Below are 12,043 nucleotides of genomic sequence, written 5' to 3' on the forward strand. Positions count from 1 at the left end.
TCGGCCATTGGACATAAACATTACACAAGTTGGAAATCGCAAATTCAAAGAGTGGCTTGGAAGGAATCAGTGACAGTGGTTGTGTGGTCCCAAATCTGGGATTAAGGGGCTATTTTCCAAGTTTAAATTGATACATTTTCAACATTGGCCATGCTGTCAATGAAGTGTGATTTGTGCCGCGCTCAAAACAACTGTTAGCTCCAAACCAAGAAAACTTGACTTCAGTGAGTTCAAGACAACTGGGAAGTCAGGAATAAACGATCTCCGACTGGGAAAATAGGTTTTGAACGGTGATCCAACTCGGAATTGTATATCCGGCCTCCAGTTGTTTTGAAAGCACCATAAATCAAGAGAATGCCAGACTTTGATGACGAAGGACCACCGCATCACCTTCCTGTTCAAGTGAGCACAACAAGGTGAGTCCAAAAATGTAATGTATGCTGCTGCATAAATTATGTAATATGCCAGGGAGATCCAGTGAGGGAAAAAAGTATTTGATCCCCTGCTGATATTGTGTACGTTTGCCCACCGACAAAGAAATGATCAGTCTATAATTTTAATGGTAGGTTTATTTGAACAGTGAGAGACAGAATAACAACAAAAAAATCCAGACAAACTCGTGTCAAAAATGTTATAAATTGATTTGCATTTTAATGAGGCAAATAAGTATTTATTTATTTATCTGTATGTATACTGTAGCTGAGAAAGTAATACTAAGTGTATGTTGTGTAGTAAGATGTTAGTAGCCCATGTGCCTCAACCTAATAATTTGATCTATTTACCCCTCTTAATTTTGCCTACTGTTCTGACTTGGTTGTGCACATGTAGACTATAACCTGTTTTAGAGAAATGTAATCATTGAATATTGTAAGAGCTTTCATTTTCTGCTTATATTCCCCCTTTATTTATCCTATGGTTTTGACTTGGTATACTGGGAGAACACTGTAAGAACGGCCCACGTTCTGAATTCTGTCGCTGTACATTTCAAAAGTGCTAAACAAATAGTTATATTGACTTACGTCCATCCTAGCTTGCTCATTAATGTCTTAATCGAAATTACGGATTGCCTCTTATCTGCTTGTCGTCCCCTTATGCCATAGTTTGTACATCTCAATTGTCATTAGAAACCACATTTGTTTAAGCAAGTCAGCCATATGTTTTTTTAAAAAGGCAGTAAATGAGGCTGAATGAACTGTTTCGCTGCCAGACAAGGCTCAGCTGATAGCCAGGTGGTGATGTTGGGATGTTGTTGGGACAGCTTTATGTAGGCCATAACAGTTTATGGGCACCATTTGTCACCATTATAGTGCAATTAATGTATTGTTTAGTGTTTTGTTGTGTGGTGGCTTTGCTGGCATGCATCACATTTTTTTTTTTCTCCCACCAAGATTTACATGCTAAAATCGCCACTGAATGAGGCATATCTACATGTGCTTAAAACCCCCTAGAGTCAATTGACTCACCACTGTGTCAATCTAAGTAACATAATAAAAAAATCCCCATCAAAATCTGTCAATTTAAGCTAGAGATATCTATCTTAAATTGATGTTTGTAGCGTCCGAACCGTTTGGGCGACAAACTAATGTGACCAGTGTTGCCAACTTAGCGACTTTGTCGCTATATTTAGCGAGTATTCAGACCCCTTTAGCGACACATGGAGACTCTGACGTGAAAGCACGTATCGTTCTTACTCTTCTCAACGAGTAGCGGGTGCTGCCGTGGGCCCCACCCCACCCCTGTCCCAAAGCACTCACAGGCGGCCCAGTCCTCGTGCAGCAGTCCCTCCCAGCTGCAGTCAGAGCAGGAGATGTTCACCCCTCCGCGTCCAGACTGCAAATGAATTGAGCATGCGGGAAGCCGCCACTGGCTGATCCCGCCCTGGCTTACATTCAGGGCGGTATGTAAATGTAAAAAACTAAACTAAAAATCAAAAATATTAAATCAAAAATTAAATAAAAAACGAAGTAACTCCGCCAGAGTGTCTCTTTTGGGTCACTTTTGCCGGTCCCAAGCCCGGATAAAGTAGGAGGGTTGGAATTGTGACATAAAAAAAACAGAATCGACAGAAGAAAGTTCATTTGTAGTTCTAAACATATTTAGGGTGTTTTTTACTCACTTTTTGTCTCTCCCACGACATTATTCCTCTCTCCTACAGTGTCCATCACAATTACATGCACATGGCCAATTATGCAAATTGTGTGATGATGTCATTTAGCAACTTCTAGTGACTTATATCTTCTAGATATAGGACAAACACTTCAAAACCTTGTTTCTTATCACTTATGTCTTTTTTGCCATTTATTAATGTGTTATTCACTCCGTTTCTCTGGGCTACAGTAGTAAAGGCCAAATTCAATATTTTATATATATATATATTTGTTCATACCTACATTCAAAACCAAATAGCTAAATGATCCATAGTATGACCATCTTAAAACAATGCTATATGTCAGCTTAGAACCGTTTTGTTTGAGCCGACTTCGCCATCAGACAGAGCGCGGCACCTGTTTCACACTCTGGAGGCAGCCCGGTTCCAAATCGAATGCAATTATTTTCAGCCGGTGCAAACATGTCTACACGGGCGCCCGGGCGAGATTAATCGAGCCCCCTCATTGCTACCACTGTGCTTGCCCTAACAGTTGTGATCAAAACATAAGCGAGTGCTGGTGGGTGCAGGGTCCACGTTGTCCCAAACCGAGAGGAAAACGGAGTTGTTTGTGCAAACACGAAGTCCTACCAGTGAAATTATACCCATGACATATTTGGGATACCTTGGTTCAACTACTGCAACTCTGTAAGTATTTCCTCAATGACAATTGCTCTAGATAGCGCAAGAAAGGATGCATACATACTAGTCTGCTGCACTGTTGGTCAGCGGTGGGGCTAGAAACTTCTCACAGCTGCAAATCTCTGAACATTTTCTGATAACACGTTGAGGGAAATGATCAAGTATCATGCTTCCCCCAACGTATTATACCTACTATGCACAGTCTTAAAAATATATATTGTTTTATTTTCTAGTGACATTTCGCTAGTTAGTTATATCAATCTATCTGTCTGGGATGACATGCCATTGAGTTAGCTACTGTAACTAGTTCACGTTATAGCTACCCAGCTAGTTAATGTTGTCACAATTCAAGTCCCAGATTGTCACAAAACAAATGGAAAAACAGAGGACAACATGTACTTTGACGTTGGTTCGAGCTTTTGCATAGTTAATATTCACTTTAGCTTGTTTAATGTATCAGTACTCTTGTGAAAGAAAAATTACAATTTACATTGTCCACGCAAGTATGTTGATATTCAATTACGGATCCTTACAATTTGATGTCATTTTGAATATCAAAATACAGATAACGATGACATCAATTTAAATTGGGAATCTTCTTTCTCTAACTATCTAATTTAACAGGTGTGAATGTCATAAAATAAAATAAGGCAGACAAAACTAAATAAAGGCTAATTTAGGTGCTTTGCATAAGCTCTCTCCTGGTTTGACACTCAACAGCTGAAAAACATCCTCATGGTGTTGCTGTTTCGGGTTGACTGGTTTGGTGTGCAGTACTCAATACAGCAGAGTGCAAAGACTAGCAGGTACTGGTCCCTGCCTATGGAATGTTATTGGAAACGTTAACAGGAGCCTAATTTCCCAAGGCTCCATGGTCCCAGAGAGGGTTGTTTTGGAATTCAGTCGCTTCATAAGTGTTATAGCTGAAACCATGTCTGCCGTAGCTCAGGTTTTTGGCACTGAGTAAATCCAATCAAGCCATAATAGTTGAGATGTTCTCTCCCTCTCAGACTTGATGGGTAAGACATCTGAGGATATTATTGTTGTTTTTGTATAACGTCTTACACGCACCCACACACTACACACACAATCTTTGAAGAGTCTTAACATGGCTTATTCTTGGGTGTCTGAATCTGTCATATCTGACACAGTATCCCATAAAATGTTAATCACAGGTCTAGATGTAATCTTATAGAAATATGACCGTCAGCCACCATATTATTTAGGCCATATGCGGAAGATGGTGCTGTCAATGGATTGTCTCATCAGTGATTTGAAGAAACTGCACAACACCAATGACAGCAGCAACTGAGAACAGTCGAAGTAAAGATGTGAAACATGAGCAGCTGAGTATTACCCTGCCCGTTCCCATCAGCCCACATATCCATCTCGCGCCTCTCATTTCAACTCAATTTCACCCCCCTCTTTTCTATGCCACAACCGGGAGCAGGACTGTCTGAATCAAGTGCATATTGTGTCGCAGTCCTGTGGAATAGAGAAGGTTAATTTAGAACACTGATGATGAAAGAAACAAATCCAGAGGCTTCTACATTTAGCCATGTCGGAAATAAAAGTGCTTTACCCAGAGAGACTGCAGAATTGAATTCTTTCTTCCTCAACCATTTGATGTGCTATGAAAATAATTTGAGCGTGGGTGGGCAGATTATTTTTGCTGCACCTGTAAAAGGTTTACAATGCATTTATCATGCTTAGTTTGTACAGTAGGCTAATAGCCAGTAGCCACATTGTTTACCAAATTCCCAAATGAGTTCCATATAAATGTTATAAATGTTAAATGTTATTTGTCACATGTGCCGAATACAAAGGGTGTAGACCTTACAGTGAAATGCTTACTTACAAGCCCTTAACCAACTATGCAGTTAAGAAAAATAAGTGTTAAGTAAAAAATAGATAAGTAACAAATAATTGAAGAGCAGCAGCAAAATAACAATATCTAGGCTACATACACGGGGTACCGGTTTTCAAATCAACTTTCTTTCATTGTCCAGCAGCCAAAGGCATAATCCTAGTCATATTAGTAACCCATGCTAGTTGATGCATCTTTAGATCTCCCTTTTCATCTCTGTCACATGAAACAGCTCACGCTTACGGTGCACTTTTGAGAGCAATGTGTTCCCACTAATTGTATTTTGGAACATTTGCGCATAGCCTACAGTCATGTGCACATTGTTGAGCTTAAAATATGAAGAAATACAACTATCAACATTTTAATTTAAGCTAAACGGTCTGATCTGATGCATCAGCCTTATTGCTTTTTTAATAAGGCTTTATGAATTTTGGATCTGTTGTCCCAAAACTGTCCAAGAGTCTATTTTGAACCATATACATTTTTTTATTTTCTCAGGGATGACTGGACACCGTAAATGTCAAATTATTTTATGACAAAAGTATTTGGTTGTAATTGTAATGTTTTATACACTACCAAGAGTGGCCAACCATCCAACAGGATAGCCTTAAAGGGTAGTGTTGTATTTTGAGACAGGCTTGAATATGCAAAGAAGCCAATAGGCAGAGTGTAGGCAACATTTTGTCTGATTCTCTATGGTAAAAGAAAAGTGCAGTTGTAGAGGTTAGTAGAGTACACAGTAGAGCACACTAGAGTTGAGTACTGTTCTACTGAACTTTACGGTACTGAGCTCTACTACTTTGATGTCCAAAGGTGTGAAACACAGACGTCTATGATTCGTTCAGATTTGGTCCGAACCAACCAAATTTGGTCTTGTTTGGGGTCAGAGCTCATTAAAATAATAGCCAGTGTGTAGAAAAATATACAAAGGTGTATATTGCGTATTTATGCCTTTTTGTGTACCTATTTAGGATACATTGCTATGAAGAGAATGACATTCATATCCATAATTCTGCATTTCTGTGTAGTACAGATCAGGGATCCATGATGAAATTCTGTTACTTCAATTTCGTTATCGGGTGTAAATCCACTTCACTTACTGCACTTAAATAACAAAAAGAGATTTGTTCAATGTCCATGTGTCATGTCATAGCTGACTCCCAATTCTTTCTGCAGACATCCTTGAATCTTAATTCGGAGTGGATGTTTAAGAGTTTTTGGAAAACATGGACATAAGAAACTGAGGGAGATTTTACCAAACTGCATCTGCACAGTTCTTCCAGTAAATGTGTTTTTGTAAAATGTTCTGGGTAAATTGTTCAAAGTAGTCCCTGTGCATAGTTTTTGGTTTGTTAAACTTTGAAATCAATGTTTTTTGTTTGGCATACATTTTCAGCGCAATCCCGTTACCGTGGAATTGCACCTCTATTGTTGTTGTTTGTTGTTGTTTGTTGTTGTTAGTGTCACAGTTGGCTAGGTTTGGAGCAGGTGTGGGCATAAATAGGCCTACCTCCTGAAATGAATACCAGCTATCTACACTTATTTTCTTTGCTACACTATCTTCTTCAGCACTCAACTGTATGGCTCATTGAAGTCAGCCTCTTACAGTTTTCAGCCTGACTGAAATAGACCATCAGAGCCAGAGAGACCTTTTGTTTTATTGACAGTTTTACCGGGACAGAAATATTCATGCCCGTGTTTTTGAACAGGCACCACTAGGGTTCCACATTTTGGGGAATATTCAGAGGTGGAAACTCCATGGGAATTAACGGGAATATGTGGGAATTAATGGAAATATATGCAAATTAATACCATTTTAAATGTAGATGTTTTTAGCATTGGATATATTTACCATATCATATAGAGACAGAAACATAAACCTTTTACCTTATCATAAGTATACATAATTACAAATTATTAAATCCTTCCAATAGAAATAAAAAATAAAATGTAGTTATGACTTGAACTTTAATTAAATGAGTTGACTCTTCACATGGGATGATTTCACTGAACAACAAAATAAGGGGAATATTGAATGATCCCCAATGATACATCGCATCTCCCAAAAACGTTTTCAACATACATCTGTAAAATGATAGTCTAGAAACTAAAGCTTTGGTGTGTTGGTCAGCCTGTTGCATGCTTTGATGTGTGTGTACCTAAAATATGACCAGTTGCACTCTGAGGCAGCTGATGTTGGTGGGATTTGGAGGATGAAGGAGGCAACAGGGGAAAGAGCCTCAGATCCACAAAGTCCCTTCCACCAGGTGGCTGATGAGATATGTTGGCACGACTGCCATATTGCGTCTCCATCCCAAAGCCCTTGCTTGGAAGTGTCCTTCGCCAGACTGCCAAGAACCTTTCCCTCATTCAGGCCAAGGTGGCGAGACATGGTAGTGATGACACCATAGGCCCTGTTGATCTCTGCACCAGACAGGATGCTCTTGCCAGCATACTTGGGGTCCAACATGGACGCTGCGGTGTGTATGGGCTTCAGGCAGAAGCCTTCACATTTTTTTATATATTTCAGAACTGCAGTTTCCTCTGCTTGGAGCAACAGTGAAGTGGGCAGGGCAGTACGGATTTATTCTCTTACGTCTGCAAGCAGAGTCTGAACATCAGACAGGATGGCATTGTCCCCCTCAATCTGTGCAATAGCTACTGCTATAGGTTTCAGGCTGCTCACCATTCTCTCCCAAAATACATCATCCAGGAGAATCCTCTTGATGGGGCTGTCCATATCGGCAGACTGTGATATGGTCATTTCTTGGAGAGACTCCTTCCCCTCCAGGAGACTGTCAAACATGATGACAAAAACACCCCAGCGGGTGTTGCTGGGCAGCTTCAATGTGGTGCTCTTATTCTTCTCACTTTGCTTGGTGAGGTAGATTGCTGCTATAACTTGATGACCCTTCACATACCTAACCATTTCCTTGGCTCTCTTGTAGAGTGTATCTGTTGTTTTCAGTGCCATGATGTCCTTGAGAGAATTCAATGCATAAGCAGCACAGCCAATGGGTGTGATGTGAGGGTAGGACTCCTCCAATTTAGACCAAGCAGCGTTCATGTTCGCAGCATTGTCTGTCACCAGTGCAAATACCTTCTGTGGTCCAAGGTCATCTGCAATGTAGAGACTGGTGTGTCTGTGCTCTTGTAGAATACTGGTTGAGGGGTGGAGTTGATGTAGTTAAATATTCCTTGCCCACGAACATTCAACCACCCATCAGAGATGATTGCAATACAGTCTGCTTTCTCTACGATTTGCTTGACCTTCACTTGAACTCTGTTGAACTCTGCATCCAGCAAATTAGTACATAAAGCATGTCTGGTTGGAGGGGTGTATGCTGGGCGAAGAACATTCAGAAATCTCTTCCAATACACATTGCCTGTGAACATCAGAGGTGAACCAGTTGCACTCACAGCTCGAGCAAGACATTCATCACCATTTCTCTGACTACGTTCCTCCATTGAGTCAAAAAAAATTCTGATTCCAGGAGGACCATGAGCTGTTGCTATCGATAAGGTGTCAGATTCATAATTTTCACCTCGAAAAGAAGTAGAGGGACTTTTGTCAGATGTTGCTTGTTGTGAGAGCTGAGGGAACTTTATGCACTTGGCCAGATGATTCTGCATCTTTGTTGCGTTCTTCACATATGATTTGGCACAGTATTTGCAAATGTACACAGCTTTTCCTTCTACATTAGCTGCAGTGAAATGTCTCCTCACATCAGATAGTGCCCGTTGCATTTTCCTGTAAAGATTAGAAAAAAATGAGTTAAAAAAAACCCAAATACAATTCCATGTACAGATAACTAGTTAAGCATTTAGATTAAACAACTCCTTTGTAAGATAAATGTTTTCAAATGAAACAGGTGAAGTAACACTCCTCCGTTAGCTAGCTCAAGCAAGCTAAAACCCAAATGATAGCAAAAACTGACTAGCAGAAATTGTTAACAAGTTAGAAATGATTTTACAAAAAAATCATGCATGTCATGTAAAATGTATTCATCCCACCCAGTATTGTAATCAAAACTTAGCAGAAAGCATGTAGTCCTTGGCTCAGACAGTGTAGTAGTGTGGGCTCAATAGCATCTCATTAGTGTGCAAGATCTTGAGAATCAGCTGTACATGTGATGGAAGAGTGCACTGTGCATGCAGAGGGTTGCAATTCCATTGAATTGTGGATAGTTTAACCAAAATATGTCACAAGATCTAGAATTGCCTTATGTGTATCCCACAAAAAAAGGTTCACTGTTATAAGCTAACTTTTTTTAATGATTTTAATCAAAATCCCCCAAATTCCAGGGCTTATCTTTCCATGGAAAATTTCTGAAAATTTCTGGAAATTTACCAGCAAGTTTCCAACCCTTTGCAACCCTAGGCACCACATTCTGTTATTTCAATGTGTTTTGAGCAAGCATCAAGAGGCTCTCTTCTTTCAGACACATTTAGCTATTCTTCGGCTCCCTCAAGAAGGACTTGCTAGGTCTCTCGGGGTAGTCGCTGGTTGCTGCAGGCTAGTTAGTTGAAGATGTGGTGGTAATGGTGACCGTGGTTAAGGAGTCTTTTACCTCAGCACCAGTTCAATGGTAGGCCTATGTGATCAGTGGTTTAGAGACACATGCACAAAATCCAGAGGTTTTGTTGTTGTGATATCCCTCAAGGCTGGCCTGCTGCTAGTCCAATGGACCTGGGGTGTACGATAGTATCACTGATTGTGGATCTGAATTGGCTGCTATCTGGAGGTCTACTAGCCTATATGGCTAGAGCCCCACTAGTTTGTGGTTTTTGGAAGCTGTGCAGATTGTGTCCACTTTATCTGCATGAAAGTTGTGTGTTTATAAGCACAGATTCAGCTACGTTAGTCGATCTGCCTTGTCCAGGTTGTCCTACTTGCATAGTGTGCTGCCATTTACTCTCTGGCCTCCCCATTACTGTCATCAGAGCCCCTGTGGCTCTGTCTGATGTGTGTAGTGGATGGAACTGTGATTGCAGCTGCTCAGTGCTCACTCATTCATGGGAACATGATGTGTCCTTTACCTGGAAAAGAGACAATGCTAGCTCTCCGGGCAGGGGCACTCTACTGCAGCTGCTATACACTCACAGACCCAAATCCAACCTGGTTTCAGTGAGGACATTTTTCAGTGGTTGCCTGAAAAAGGCACTTTACGAGCTGCTCGTTGAACATCATTCTGCCCTAGGTCACAACGTGAGAGAGTAGTAATGGTGGTTTGACGAGGAGTACCTTGCCACAGGCAGCGTATTTTAATTAGTTGCTTATTTTCCCAGTATTTTACACATTTTCCATCCCGAGAATTAATCACTTTTCTCCCGGGTAACCCGGTATTTCCTGCAAAAAATGGAAGTGTCATTCAAAAGCGTTATAAAGCATGTAAATAGGCCTATGTCTGGATTTCATTAGGGCTTTGATCGAAAATTCAAAACTGATGCAACCTGAGCCTGATTTAAATACATTTTATGACCCACCCAGCCCAAATTATTGTGCAATTATCCAATACATACAGTGCCTTTGGAAAGTATTCAGACCCCTTGACATTTTCCACACTTTAAGTTACAGCCTTATTCTAGTATGTGTGTGTGTGTGTGTGTGTGTGTGTGTGTGTGTGTGTGTGTGTGTGTGTGTGTATGTATGTATGTATATATATATATATATATACATACATACATATATATATATATAGCGAGAACAGGTTTTTAGAAAGACCCTTTGCTATGAGACTTGAAATTGAGCTCAGTTGCATCCTGTTTTCATTGATCATCCTTGAGATGTTTATACAGCTTGATTGGAGTCCACCTGTGATAAATTCAATTGATTGGACATGATTTGGAATGGCACACACATGTCTATATAAGGTCCCACAGTTGACAGTACATGTCAGAGCAAAAACCAAGTCACAAGTTTGAAGGAATTGTCCGTAGAGCGCCGAGACAGGATTTTGTCGAGGCACAGATCTGGGGAAGGGTACCAAAATATTAGATTGTCCCCAAGAACCCAAGATTGTCCCCAAGAAGATTGTCCCCAAGAACACAGTGGCCTCCATCATTTGGGGACAAGACGTTAGTCAGGGAGGTGACCAAGAACCCGACGGTCACTCTGACAGAGTTCCGGAGTTCCTCTGTGGAGATGGTTGTCCTTCTGGAAGGTTCTCCCATCTCTGCAGCCCTCTACCAATCAGGCCTTTATGGTAGAGTAGCCAGAAGGAAGCCACTCCTTAGTAAAAGGCACGACGGCCCGCTTGGAGTTTGCCAAAGGCACCTAAAGACTCTCAGACCACAATAAACAAGATTCTCTGGTCTGATGAAACCAAGATTGAACTCTTTGGCCTGAATGCCAAGGGGCAAATCTGGAGGACACCTGGCACCATCCCTACGGTGAAGCATGGTGGTGGCAGCATCATGCTGTGGGGATGTTTTTCAGAGGCAGGGACTGGGAGACTAGGGGATCAAGGGGAAAGAGGAAGGTTCAACTTCCAACAGGACAATGACCCTAAGCACACAGCCAAGACACGCAGGAGTGGCTTTGGTACAAGTCTCGGGAATGTCCTTGAGTGGCCCAGCCAGAGCCCGGACTTGAACCTGATCGAACATCTCTGGAGAGACCTGAAAATAGCTGCGCAGTAGTAACATTCCCCATCCGACCTGGTAGACTTTACATACACTAAGTTGACTGTGCCTTTAAGCAGCTTGGAAAATTCTAGAAAATCATGTCATGGCTTTAGAAGCTTCTGATTGGCTAATTGACATAATTTGAGTCAATTGGAGTTGTACCTGTGGATGTATTTCAAGGCCTACCTTCAAACTCAGTGCCTGAATGCTTGACATCATGGGAAAATCAAAAGAAATCAGCCAAGACCTCAGAAAATAAATTGTAGACCTCCAGCAGTCTGGTTTATCCTTGGGAGCAATTTCCAAATGCCTGAAGGTACCACGTTCATCTGTACAAACAATAGCACACAAGTATAAACACCATGGGACCACGCAGCCGTCATACCGCTCAGGAAGGAGACGCCTTCTGTCTCCTAGATATTAACGTACTTTGGTGCGAAAAGTATAAATCAATCCCAGAACAACAGCAAAGGGCCTTGTGAAGATGCTGGAGGAAACCAGTACAAAAGTATCTATATCCACAGTAAAACGAGTCCTATATCGACATAAACTGAAAGGCCGCTCAGCAAGGAAGAAGCCACTGCTCCAAAACCGCCATTAAAATGCCAGACTACGGTTTGCAACTGCACATGGGGTCAAAGTTCGTAGTTTTTTGGAGAAATGTCCTCTGGTCTGATGAAACAAAAATAGAACTGTTTGGCCATAATGACCATCGATATGTTTGGAGGAAAAGGGGGGATGCTTGCAAGCCGAAGAACACC

At 41.2% G+C, this 12,043-nt stretch overlaps 1 protein-coding gene across 1 annotated transcript in view; it reads left to right on the plus strand.

Annotated features, from left to right (window-relative positions):
• Window positions 1-2,638: 2,638 nt before the first annotated feature.
• LOC106580022 (spermatid perinuclear RNA-binding protein) overlaps window positions 2,639-12,043 on the plus strand; it is a 38,077-nt gene continuing 28,672 nt past the window's right edge. Inside the window, exon 1 of the mRNA XM_014160572.2 lies at window positions 2,639-2,794. The gene's annotated coding sequence lies outside the window, so the exon portion shown is untranslated. The remainder of the gene's footprint in view (window positions 2,795-12,043) is intronic.

The sequence above is a fragment of the Salmo salar genome, chromosome ssa20 (genome assembly GCF_905237065.1).
Source record: "Salmo salar chromosome ssa20, Ssal_v3.1, whole genome shotgun sequence".
Taxonomy (NCBI): domain Eukaryota; kingdom Metazoa; phylum Chordata; class Actinopteri; order Salmoniformes; family Salmonidae; genus Salmo; species Salmo salar.